Source organism: Amblyomma maculatum, chromosome 1 (genome assembly GCF_055883805.1).
Source record: "Amblyomma maculatum isolate TAMU_Amacu chromosome 1, ASM5588380v1, whole genome shotgun sequence".
In the NCBI taxonomy this organism is placed as follows: domain Eukaryota; kingdom Metazoa; phylum Arthropoda; class Arachnida; order Ixodida; family Ixodidae; genus Amblyomma; species Amblyomma maculatum.
In genome coordinates, this window is record NC_139344.1 from 506111155 (window position 1) to 506124761 (window position 13607).

At 44.0% G+C, this 13607-nt stretch overlaps 1 protein-coding gene and 1 pseudogene across 3 annotated transcripts in view; both read right to left on the bottom strand.

Moving 5' to 3' along the window:
- Ctl2 (Choline transporter-like 2) overlaps positions 1–13607 on the bottom strand; it is a 353598-nt gene that overhangs the window by 110612 nt on the left and 229379 nt on the right. The gene's annotated exons all lie outside the window — the stretch shown is intronic.
- Positions 5198–7967, bottom strand: LOC146210361 (uncharacterized; annotated as a pseudogene).

Here is a 13607-nt window from a genome sequence, read left to right on the forward strand (position 1 = left end):
CCGCTCTACGAAACTAACTGGCTCTCAAGTACGTTGGGCTGCGTATCATACGGTGGCTGCTGAATACATAAAAGCCCTCAAACACGCTAAGGAGACATTTTTCAATACTACATTACCATCCCTTTTAGTTAGTAACCCTAGGCAATTTTGGAACTTAGTCAATAAAAGAGATGATTCAGGCATTACGCTCAAAGACTCAAACAACCAACTAATCCCACTAGATGAGTGCGCAAATGTCCTTAACTGTGCTTTTGTTTCCGCTTTTTCCAAAAATCTGTATTCTGTAGCCCCCGCTTATCCTGGTGCTGGTTTTCCACCAATGGACGCTATTGTCTTTGATATTGCTGGCGTGGAAAAATTAATTGGAAAACAAAAAATTTCTTCATCGTGTGGTGTTGACAACATCAATTCCAAGTTTCTGATCAGGACTAAAGTGTACAGCGCTATAATACTTTCTAATCTATTCCAGCAATCTCTTCAGACAGCCTGTATTCCAGAGGACTGGAAGGTTGGGAAGGTGATTCCCTTGCACAAGTCTGGGGACAAACATTCGGCACCTAATTATCGACCCATTTCACTTACGAGCATTCCATGTAAAATCATGGAGCATGTCATTTACACTCACCTTGTATCATTCCTTCAGTCAAATGGCTTTTTTACAGATTATCAACATGGATTTCGAAAGTCATTTTCATGCGAAACTCAACTATTATCCTTTACACATGATCTAAATTCCATCCTTGACAGGGGTTCTATTGTCGATTGTATATTCCTAGATTTCTCTAAAGCGTTTGACAAGGTTTCGCATCAACTGCTGTTTTTAAAATTAAGTAAACTTAACCTTGACACTAACGTTCTTGCGTGGCTTCATTCTTTTCTTACTGATCGTTCACAATTTGTCACTGATAATAACACTTGCTCCTTCTCTTCCCCAGTTCAATCGGGCGTTCCGCAAGGCTCTGTGCTGGGACCTTTGCTTTTTCTCATCTACATCAACCATTTACCTGATACCATATGCTCATCGATTAACCTTTTTGCAGATGACTGCGTCATATACCGCAAAATTAAGTTATTCTGATGTAGCGCTTCTTCAGTCCGATATTAACCGTGCTCTTGGCTGGTCTAACAAGTGGAACATGCAACTAAACACTAAAAAATGCAAGTACATGCGTGTTTCTCGTTGTATTACAACACTGCCCTCATTTCATCTTAATAACATTATTCTGGCATCTGTGTCCTCTTACAAATATCTAGGCGTGTACATTTCTTCTAATCTTTCTTGGAAGATGCATGTAGACCATATAACCAAAAATGCTAATCGCATGCTGGGCTACATACGTCACAATTTTTTATCTTTCTTCTAGTCCTGTAAAATTACTTCTTTACAAATCATTAGTTCGTACTAAACTAGAATATGCTGCATCTATCTGGGACCCCAGTCAAGAAACACTCATCCATCAGCTTGAATCTGTTCAGAACCGGGGGGCACGTTTCATTCTTTCCAATTATCATCGTAACTCCAGCGTCACCACTATGAAAGCTAATTTATCACTACCTCTGCTATCACAACGTAGGAAAATTTACCGTCTTAGCTTGTTCCATAAAATCTATCATGACAACCCCGTTCTTAAGAATAAATTATTAACAGCACCTTGTTACGTTTCAGCTCGCATCGATCATCGTTATAAGGTTGGTATTCCTGCATGTCAAACCAATCAATTTTACAATTCATTCATCCCCAGCACGTCGGCAAGTTGGAATCACCTCCACCGAAATGTGGCCGAAATCTCTGATAATTCTGTGTTCAAATCTGCCTTACTCAACCTATCAGTATCATAAACACATGAATTTGTTGCAATGCCATTTTTTCTTTTCTTTCAGCTATTTTGAGATCAGCCTATCTTTTTTAAAAAACTTATATTCTTTGTTGCGTTATTGCTTTTTGAGCGTCATTTCGTCCTTTGCAAAAGTTGCCTTTATGCCCTGTATACTTATGTGTTGATCCTTCTCATGTGTGGGTGTGTACTCAGAATGTTTAATTGCTTATTCCTTTTATGTAACCTCTCCCTCTCTCTCTCTTTTTTTTTTTTCGAGAGCGTCATTTATATGTTGACATGTATTTTGTTGCTGTTTGTTGTGTTATACTTTTTGTAATATAACACACTCCCCTCTGTAATGCCCTCGGGCCTTGAGGGTATTGAAATAAATAAATAAATAAATAGAAAGGTAAGTTTAAGCTCCACATATTTTTTTTTACGCACATCATGTTGTAGAAGTAGGAAAAAGGAACGTTTCTGCATGTGCTGCACATGCATGATGTTAGATAAAGGTGCTGTAGCTTATTTGTTTCTTATGTCTACCTCCGCAGTGAAGCTGGCACAGTTTGGGTGGCGAAATCTAAGATATGGAGCAGCCATTTCGTGGGAAATGCAAAACTGAATGAAGAAGGGCACCCGTCCTACGACAAGTCTTTTCCCCTCAGTCTAGAAAAGAGCAAAGTTCTCCAAAAGGATAGAACAGAACAAGGCAGACTTCACACAAATGAGCAGAGACCGTAGCGCGGTGGCCGTACACTACACTGCGAAACATTCCAACACAAGAATCGCTTGGAAAAAAACAATAACATTGCACTGGACACGCAGCCTTGCTCGAATCATAGTAGGCTCAAGGAAACAAAGACCTGTACCCAGGATCCCTCCATGTGCCCCACCCGCCCCTCCCTTCCCCCCCCCCATCCTGCCTTACATCCACGGGCTATGTTTGGGTAATGACTAATCGCTGGATAAAAAAAGGTAAGCTGCAACCCTCCTGGATCCTGTCGCTTTTCTTCACCCATTACGCAGCTCGGGTGCTTAAGATATAAGATACCAATTGCCACGGCTGGCAACATTCCTTTACTTCCTCTCTATTTTTAATAAACCACCACCAAGAACTCGCTTACTGTTACGCATGATGAAGGAACCGAGAAGGTTCCGAAATGTCGTGTGTTTTTATTCCCTTTTTTGTTGCCGTTCCTGTCTATAACACTTCAATTTGCAAGAATGTAGCGGTAATCCAGGACGGTTGCTAGATTGCATCAATCTAGCAGTGCAACAGTCAGGATGCTTTTAAAAAGCCAGCAGATAAATATATTGCTTATCTTTAATTTGATGGTTTTCGATCGCGCACTGATGCTTGTCTGAGCAACGAACCAGGCTGTTACTTGGACCTCATCACAGGAAATTACCTTCGTTTCTTTCCTAATGTTTGCGCCTCGAAATAATTTTCCAACCTCATTAACAGCTCTAAATACCGCCTTTACGATCAGCAGTACACCGCTAGGAGACGACATCCCTGCGGAGCCGCGGAGGGAGCCTTCATGACAGGCTGCGTGGGGCGCTGAATGCAGCCTCTTCGGTGGCAGTGCCTAGCCTACAGTTTTTTCTCTCCCCCACCTTTTTGCAAACACCAGCAATGCAGACGCAAGTCAGAGGGAGGGAAGCATGCAAAGAGACAGTTCAACGATGCACAACAAAGCAGCCTGACAGCACTTAAAGAGACACTGATGAAAGCTCCATTACAATTGCTATATTAGCAAAATGACACAGAACATTTTCTCACAACTTGACCAGCGGTAAAAGACGCATTTATAGCCGTGATATCTAAATTAAAGAGCTTTTTCATCTGATTCAAGCTGAGCTTTCCACTATGAGGTCATAGGAGAAAATGACCACGATGTAAACGTGGACTCCATGACTACTGGAATGCGGCAAGTGGTGTGCAGTAGCTGGCCAAAGCTGTCACTTGGTTAGCACCAGCCATGGATCCCGATGACAACTAACACTCGCCTACACTTCAGTGAGCCCCTACAGAGCATGCTTCCCAGAGCAGTAAGCAAAGCAATGCGCGATCCTACTGACAACATTGAGCTATCGTCATGACTGCTACGCATGGCTGTTTTTCAAAAGCAGCAAGAGGTGGCCAGGATACTTTCTTGGGCGAGTTGGTACTTATTCATTACGATTATAAACAGCGTGAACACGAAGACAAAGGACAAGATACAAGAAAGCCACAGTACAAGCGCTCACTCACAACTATGCCTAAGCCCTTTACTCCAAGGCCCAGAAAAAACAAACATGAAGAAAACGAAACAGTCACGTGAAACAACCCCTGGGTTCACCTGCTGCATAAAATATCACTTAAAAAAGACACCTCTTTGCTTGAAAGAGCAAGAGAAGTCTTGCTGACACACTTATTGTCCGTTGAAATAAAATATGATTCCACTATCTCTTTCGTCATCTTCTCTTTGTGGCGATACAAAATCCTAACCTTGTCAAACTTAGGAGTGCACTTCTTCTTCTTTATTATTTCACATGAATGGCAATGTGATACCAGAAACGTTTTGTCCTTTCTACTTTCCAAGTTGTTCCGGTGTTCCCGTAGTCTCTTATTAATACATCGTCCTGTTTGTCCTATATAACTGGCTCCACAAGAGAGTGGAAACCTGTACACAACACTTGTCTTGCATCCAACATATGGGTTTCTATGTTTCACCCCACATTCTTGCTTCTTCGCTTCTCTTTCCCTTTGAATAGCCGGGCAGATCCTCTTCATCTTGAGCGGGGCGGTCAATGCGACGTCAACACCATACCTCTTGCCTACATTTTTGAGGCCATGCGAAATTCTGTGCACATACGGTACCACTGCAACCTTCCTCTTCCTCTCACCCATGCTGGGCAGGGATTTCAGTCTGTGCGTTCTTTTAAGGCTCTTCAGTACCCGGCAACTGGCCTCAGTAATAATTGACTCCCGATAACCGGCCTTTGCAGTTCTTGTCACTTGTCTTTCAAAACTCTTGCCCATGCCGTGGTAACAAGATTTCTTCAACGTATTTAATAAGCATGTGTTGATCGTCCCATTCTTCACTAATTTGGAATGCCCCGAATTGGAGCTTAGCAACCGCTTCATCGATCTCAGATTGTATTCCCAACAAACATGATCATCACCGAATTGAATTATAGATCTAAATACTGTAACCGAATGTCCACTGGTTCTTCAACAGTAAATTCCAGCCCGGATCCACATTCAGTAAAAACATCCATAATGTCCTTCATTCGTTGATTGAATCCTTCACGGTCTGTGAATACTAAAAAGTCTTCCACATACCTGAAGGTGGAATGATGCAAGCCTCCAAGTTATCCTTCAGGTGTCTGTCCACGTACATTAAGAAGATGTCACTCAAGACCGGTGCAACACTCGCATCATCATCATCATCAGCCTGATTATACCCACTGCAGGGCGAAGGCCTCTCCCATATTTCTCCACTTAACCCGGTTCTGTGCTAGCTGCATCCACTTGACCCCTGCGAACTTCTTAATCTCATCTGCCCACCTAACTTTCTGCCGCCCCCTGCTACGCTTTCCTTCCCTTGGAATCCAGTTTGTTACCCTAAGCGACGATCAGTTATCCTCCCTTCGCACTACGTCCTGCCCATGTCCATTTCTTCTTCTTAATTTCTACTAGAATGTCGGTAACTTGAGTTATTTCTCTGACCCACTCTGCACGCTTTCTATCTCTTAATGTTACCCCTACCATTGTTCGTTCCATAGCCCTCTGGGTTGTCCTCAACTTAAGTAGAACTCTCTTGGTTAGCCTCCACGTTTCAGCCCCATAGGTGAGTACAGGCAAGATGCATCTGTTGTATACTTTCCTCTTGAGCGATGCCGGTAAGTTGCTAGTCAAATGCACTCCATCCCAATCTTATTCTTCTTGTTATTTCCTTTTCATGGTCCGGATCTGCGGTTACTACCTGTCCTAAGTAGACATATTCGCCTATTCGCAACACTCGCATGGTGTCTACCAAAGTATGTTTTTAAAATTCCCTAACTTTTCCAGGTTTTCCCTGACTATTTCCATTAAATTCCCTGACCGAAGTCCTGAAAAATAGTTTTGACTAATGCCATTAAAACGAATATATTGCATAGATAGACATTATGCACAATGCAAAATATTTTATTCGGGTGTACAAAACAACTGATCTGCTGTCAAAGAGAGAAAAAGAACATTGGTCAGCTGTTACAGGGACCTTGTTTTAGATAATTAATTTCTTCCTCACGACAAGCAGCCTGCAACTGTGCATCGTCGATGACCTTTTGCCTCTTTTGTTTAAGCTCTTTTACAAGAGCAGCCACTTCTTCCTTTCGGCATCCAATGTGTCTCTTGCTTCTTTCTTTGCAGGTCTTCCTTCCATCGGGCACTGCGGACCATTTGCATCATTGTGTTTGTGACCTCAACTTTGGCCACACCTCCAATAGCCGAGACTGTGTCATACACTACTCTTTGCGCAATTAGCGACTCCTCTTTCAGGTTTTCAACAAGGCATTCTTTGTTGACTGAGAACCCTCGTTCCACAGCTGCATTTCCATGGGACAAGCTAAGAATGATCTTGATGAAAGAAAATAGCTCCTTATGGTTGCGTGAACACAATTCAAACCAGAGCGTGTCCAGCCCCTGCTCGTTTCTGTCAAAGTTGGTCAATGCCACCTGTGCAGAGCTCAATGAGCATACCTCAACATAGGAACGGTAGGTATGCTCAGCTTCCAAACCAGTCAGCCACTGGTGCTCTGTTAGCACCTCCAGGGCAATGCACAGTTGCTCTGCACCAACCTCTGGAGACAATGCGATAGCTGGATCCAAGCAGCTCGCTCCTCTGGTCAACTTGTATTGTAAAGGTGACCTTTCCATCCCTTTTTGTCAACACTTCTTTACGAATGCAATAGTCTTTTTTGAAGCTGGGCACAGCCAGCTGCGATGGTGTTGGGATCTTGCGAAGCTCATTTTTTGCAGCAAACCCAATGTTGAATGTAGTAGAAGCAATCATGTTATCAGGTTTCTCCAAGTCAATCCTAAGTAGCTTGGTGGACGTGTTGGCAGCTTGCAGGACTTCCTTCCGGACGATTCTAGCGAGCAATGACCGCAACAGGCGATCCAGTGTAGGGGCTAGAAAGGGCACCATAGGCTTGTCTGTCTGAAATTCAGCCAAAAATGGTTCCAGGTCTTCAACAATTGATAGCATAAATGCTAATTTAACAGGCAGCATCTTGTCCCCTACTGCATTTTCAACAATGCTGTAGCTAGCACACGCTGGCGCCTTTTTCGCTTGCTTAGAGCATTCCACGAATTTCACCAAGTTCGGAATAATAGCAAGCGCTCTTGAAATCACCTTGCTATTCTCAAGCCACCTTACCGGGCAGAACTTCAATGAAAACAGGGCACTTCCGGTGAAGTGGATATAGTCTGCACGATGTGCTGGCCCATACTTGAATAGATTATAGCTCCCATTAAGAAACACTACCAGACCCCAGTGTGTCTACCAGATCCCAGTACCAGATGCACCATTGACAACATGGAGTCCACAGCTTCCAATGTCAAGAAGTTGGTGGGTTGAGTCGGATTGTCTAAGTTCTTGTTTGAGGGACCTCAGAAACTTCAAGTTCACATTTGGCCCGTCCATTGACACTTGTATCTTCGTTAGGTAGCGTGTTTTCACAGTGGCATCAGTTTGGTCCCAGTACCTGATCAGTACATCCATCTGTTCTTTCTGAGTGACTTTGTTGAGCTACTCATCAAATGCAACCACTAAATAAGGAAGGCTAGAAAGGTTTGTCAGCAACTTCTCTTGAAAGTATGGACCAATACCATGACAAATTGTGTATCAGACTTTGTCGTTTCCAAGCTGCATTTTAGTGCCGACCTCACATGTAGGGAACATAAACGGAAACAGCGAGGCAGAGGCTGCCGCTGATCAAAACGATCCATGGGTCATTACAGTGTTCAAGCACCACACGATCTCGGCCTTAGTAACTTCATTCTTCAATAGAAAGCTACTCACTGATGTCTTCACAGAGGGGCTAAGTGCTTCCGTGGTGGTGGCTGGACGCAGCTCCGGAGCACTACAAGCACTAGCGCTACCTCCGAACAAAGCACTCGTTGGCGCTGCGGAAGGCGAGCTGCTATTTGTCACACTCTCGAAAATGAGAAGACCTGTGTCTGGGAAGCGCTTTGCTGAGATTTCACAGCAGCTTGATGTTTCTTATTCTCAGCATGGCTAGTAATTGCCGTTTTCCCCATGTTGCTCAAGGAGAACTTCTTGCAGCACATTGTGCAGTGAGCACTATTTGGGTCATTTGGTACAGGCCTAATCCAATTTGTATGTGCGGAGATTTCCGGGTTTGTCCAGTCGGGGTTAAAGCAGCATTTCTTTGACAGTGACATCGTCATTTCCACACATATGTTCACTTCTGGAGCACAACACCAACTTTCAAACTGAAGGTCGAAACCCACGTGGTAGGAAAGATCGTAGCGCGCACGCAGAGCCAAGTGTGCTTGGTCGGGAAACGCAAGAGCAGCAACTACTACGAACGAATGGAGTGCTATGCAAGCTCCTCTGAGAGGAGAGATGAAAAACAACGATTAGGTGATGATACTTTGAGTGGTGGCGGGCGCCATCTAGTATAGTGTCACGCACCGACGCGACAGGAATCTCGGAGGCCAGTGCGAACACGCCGCCACGCCATCACAGCCGCACTTCGCTTTTAAAGCGTTAACTTCATTGCGCTCGTGGTGTCTCATGGCTACGCCTGGCCGCACCTGCGGCTACTGGTACATGCGGGCAAGCGGGCATTGGAAAATTTCTCTGACTCTGCAATCTTTTTAGAAATATCCCTGACAATTCCCTGACTTTACCTGGCATCTTAAAATTCCCTGACAATTCCCGGTTTTCCCGGTCGGTAGACACCCTGACTCGACCCAATGCATACTCCAGCCTTCTGCGTATACAGCTTGTCCTTCCAGCCTATGAAGGTGGACTCCATGTAGAACCCCAAAGTTAAAGGAAACTTTCAACACTTACCTGAAGCGTCAATGAAGTCACATTCATCATTGTCCTCAGTAATGCACATTTGAACACAATTAAGGAGGCAGTCATGGGGGAGGCTATAATACAAATCCTTGACATCCACGCTAAAGCCAACACATTTTCTTGGGTTGTGTTCTTTGAGGAGTACAACAAGGGCTTCAGAGTTAGGTACCCTTAGGGGGTCTGATAAAGTCAACGAGGAAAGGTGTTTCTGCAAATATTTGGACACCAGGTGCTGCCACGTGCTTTTCTCGGATACGATGGCTCTGAACGGAACATCTCGTTTATGGGTTTTTGCCGAAAAGAATACTTCCAAATGCAATTGCTTGCATTGTTTCACCTGTTCACGTATCCGTTCAAGCCCAAGACCTAGTAGAGCCATAGCCCTCTCTTTTATCATGGTCGCTTTCATAGGAAACTTTTTGAAATTCTTGTCAACAGCAGCCTCGGCTTTTTCTTGAAACTGATTCTCAGAAAAAATAGTAAAATACCCTTCTTTATCTGATAGTATAACTCTGAGGTCTCTTGAGGCCATCCATTTTGCAATATAGTTAATAGGGCACTGTTTCCCCTTTAATCCTCCTTTTGTGTGCTCTAACACTTCCAAGCACTCATGGATGCACCGCGACTTATCAGAATCTTCAACTCCATACGCAATACAGCGTGACATGGTCACCTGTTCAGCCTCATCAACTCTAGGCTCAAAAGCATGCTTAGGACCCAGCTTCAGTATCTTATCAATATCTAGAGGTATATCTAGAGGTATCTGCGAAATTCAATACCTTGCCTTGCTGATCTGTGTTCATCTTCTTTTTTCGTGGAAGCCGAGGTAGAACCACCTTCCAAAGAAATTTCGTCAATCTTTCACTCAGGGCACTCCACTCTGTGTACTTGCGACACGCACGCTGCTTGCTATACATGCACTCACACACGAGTCGTAGACAATCCTTGAAGTGGCGGGCTTGCCTCCACATCTCAGACACCATTATACGACAGAGTCTCCTGCAATGACCAGTAGACGGACCCATAAACGAGATGTTCCGTTCAGAGCCATCGTATCCGAGAAAAGCACGTGGCAGCACCTGGTGTCCAAATATTTGCAGAAACACCTTTCCTCGTTGACTTTATCAGACCCCCTAAGGGTACCTAACTCTGAAGCCCTTGTTGGATTCCTCAAAGAACACAACCCAAGAAAATGTGTTGGCTTTAGCATGGATGTCAAGGATTTGTATTATAGCCTCCCCCATGACTGCCTCCTTAATTGTGTTCAAATGTGCATTACTGAGGACAATAATGAATGTGACTTCATTGACGCTTCAGGTGTAAGTGTTGAAAGTTTCCTTGAACTTTTGAGGTTCTACATGGAGTCCACCTTCATAGGCTGGAAGGACAAGCTGTATACGCAGAAGGCTGGAGTATGCATTGGGTCGAGTGTTGCACCGGTCTTGAGTGACATCTTCTTAATGTACGTGGACGGACACCTCAAGGATAACTTGGAGGCTTGCATCATTCCACCTTCAGGTATGTGGAAGACTTTTTAGTATTCACAGACCGTGAAGGATTCAATCAACGAATGAAGGACATTATGGATGTTTTTACTGAATGTGGATCCGGGCTGGAATTTACTGTTGAAGAACCAGTGGACATTCGGTTACAGTATTTAGATCTATTAATTTATTTCGGTGATGATCATGTTTGTTGGGAATACAATCTGAGATCGATGAAGCGGTTGCTAAGCTCCAATTCGGGGCATTCCAAATTAGTGAAGAATGGGATGATCAACACATGCTTATTAAATACGTTGAAGAAATCTTGTTACCACGGCATGGGCAAGAGTTTTGAAAGACAAGTGACAAGAACTGCAAAGGCTGGTTATCGGGAGTCAATTATTACTGAGGCCAGTTGCCGGGTACTGAAGAGCCTTAAAAGAACGCACAGACTGAAATCCCTGCCCAGCATGGGTGAGAGGAAGAGGAAGGTTGCAGTGGTACCGTATGTGCACAGAATTTCGCATGGCCTCAAAAATGTAGGCAAGAGGTATGGTGTTGACGTCGCATTGACCGCCCCGCTCAAGATGAAGAGGATCTGCCCGGCTATTCAAAGGGAAAGAGAAGCGAAGAAGCAAGAATGTGGGGTGAAACATAGAAACCCATATGTTGGATGCAAGACAGGTGTTGTGTACAGGCTTCCACTCTCTTGTGGAGCCAGTTATATAGGACAAACAGGACGATGTATAAATAAGAGACTACAGGAACACCGGAACAACTTGGAAAGTGGAAAGGATGAAACGTTTCTGGTATCACATTGCCATTCATGTGAAATAATGAAGAAGGAGAAGAAGTGCACTCCTAAGCTTGACAAGGTTAGAATTTTGTATCGCCACAAAGAGAAGATGACGAGAGAGATAGTGGAATCATATTTTATTTCAACGGACAATAAGTGTGTCAGCAAGACTTCTCTTGCTCTTTCAAGCAAAGAGGTGTCTTTTTTAAGTGATTTTTTGTGCAGCAGGTGAACCCAGGGGTTGCTTCAGGTGACTGTTTCGTTTTCTTCATGTTTGTCTTTTCTGGGCCTTGGAGTAAAGGGCTTAGGCATAGTTGTGAGTGAGCGCTTGTACTGTGGCTTTCTTGTATCTTGTCCTTTGTCTTCGTGTTCGTGCTGTTTATAATCATAATGAGCAAGAGGTGAACCATGCACTGTGACAAAAGAGAAGATAACACAGGACCAATCTTGTACAATTTCATCCTTTGTTGTCGTGTTTCATAATCTGAACCCCCTGACCTGTCATTTGTTCAACTCTACCTTGGGTGTTTACACCTTAAGTGGCTCGCCCAAAAGCTGTCACTGCTCCACAGTAGACATGTTGAAGCTTATGCCACAAAATGATGCATCGCTCGCTCAGAGTGCAGCAAGATTTAGACTGCAAGAGACGATGACAGAAGAACGAACGTCGAGAGATTAAAATATGCCCCTCTGTAAAATTTGTGGCTTATTTAGACGCAGGACATTGATGGCACCATTTAACAGAAGTTTCAGCACACTTGCATTTGCTTAATGGCAATTTCAACATGTAAAAAAAATATGAGTAAAAGAAAATGCAGTTATGTTACACGAGTAACAATAATGCAAATCAGCCTGGTGGTTCACGTGGCTTCGAAATGCTTGAATCCTGCTTGGATGCTGCCTTTTCTTCTCCTTTGTACCTGTGGCATTTTAACTAGCCTTCTCTCCCAGCAACCAGGGTCAGCCCCACCTCATGCAGGCTGCTCCTGAACACATCAAACAAAGCCGAGGCAAGATTAAATATGGGTACCCCCTACTCTGTGCTAGCAAATCGGGGAACCGAAACCACCACGTGGGCATGAAACGTGCTCTAATTGCAAAGAGTGCATGCTCTCCAACATTTAGGCCGCCATCTTTCTCGTTTTTTCAACTACTGGGTGGGGCCAAGGATCCCTGCCTTTCCGATGGAGTGCCAGTGTGGTCGACATTTCCAGAGAGTCTCTCATAGCCCGAGTTACTTTGTGGTATTAAACCCCACAAACCAAACCAAACCTACTTCAAAATCCAAACATGTACCTCCAAAGCACAAGATTCCTTGCGAATTATGACTTACGGAACGGGCTGAGGCAGTGATACCTGCATTCCTGTTCTCATAATTTTCTACCTTACAAGAGCTTTGATTTCAGTAAGAGTGGTTTTTTGGGGGATTTTTTTGGGAGCGCATTACTAATGGGAAGGCACTGATGCAACCGCAAGCTGACAAAACAAAACACAAAAAGGGACGGTCAGTTAGGAAGCGCAATGTTTATACACAAGCAGTCCCGTGTTTCCGGTTTCGCTCGCACGAGCCAAGGGCTTCTAATGAGATTGTGGGATTCGTACCCTCGACCGGCCAGTAATCTATGAGACCATTCTCTCTGTGTTCAACCAAGGAGGCTGCACTCTGACAGGACTGGGTTCATGCTGTGATATATTCCCCGTGTTGTAAATATGCTCAGCCTCTTGGAGTCTGAACAATGCGACCGTGACGACGCACGAGGCCAACAGGAAGACATATTTTGCCTGATACGTGATGATCTCGGTGACATTACAAGCTGGTATGATACAAGCAAACCACATTTCTTCAGTGTCCCTTTAAGGCATGCCAAAAGAGTTGCACTGAATGCAGAGTACAGCCAGCTTGCACATGAGTCAGCAACTGCTGCTGAGAAGCGTTTGCCATGCTACCACAGCGCAAGAAGCCTTAATACTTGCGTGTTGAACTACGTACTTCCTGGAACAGTGAGAAAACACACTCTTAAATCTTCACAAACACTTCACCATTCATTCCATATAACACTCAGCATGCTTAGAACATATGGGGCCAGCCTGTTTCTTACCATCCGGCCTGGTGACCTGAACTCATTCAACTAAGCTCGGTTTGAAGATGCACTTTGGGTAGACAACAAGCGAGCCCTAACGTGCCTTGGTTTCATAATCACATGGATATGAATTCACACAATTTTACAGTTTGTGACAACAAGAGATAGCATGGGGTATTTGTAATGACGAATACAGTGTTATAGGCATTACAGTTATCATTTTATAAAATCATTCATGAGCAACAAATATGAAAACATCAGGGAAGAACATGGAAAATAAAAGGTGAAACTACCAGAGATTAAAAGTAATGAAATTGCAATAAGGTAAAAAATGAATGTCCCTGCAT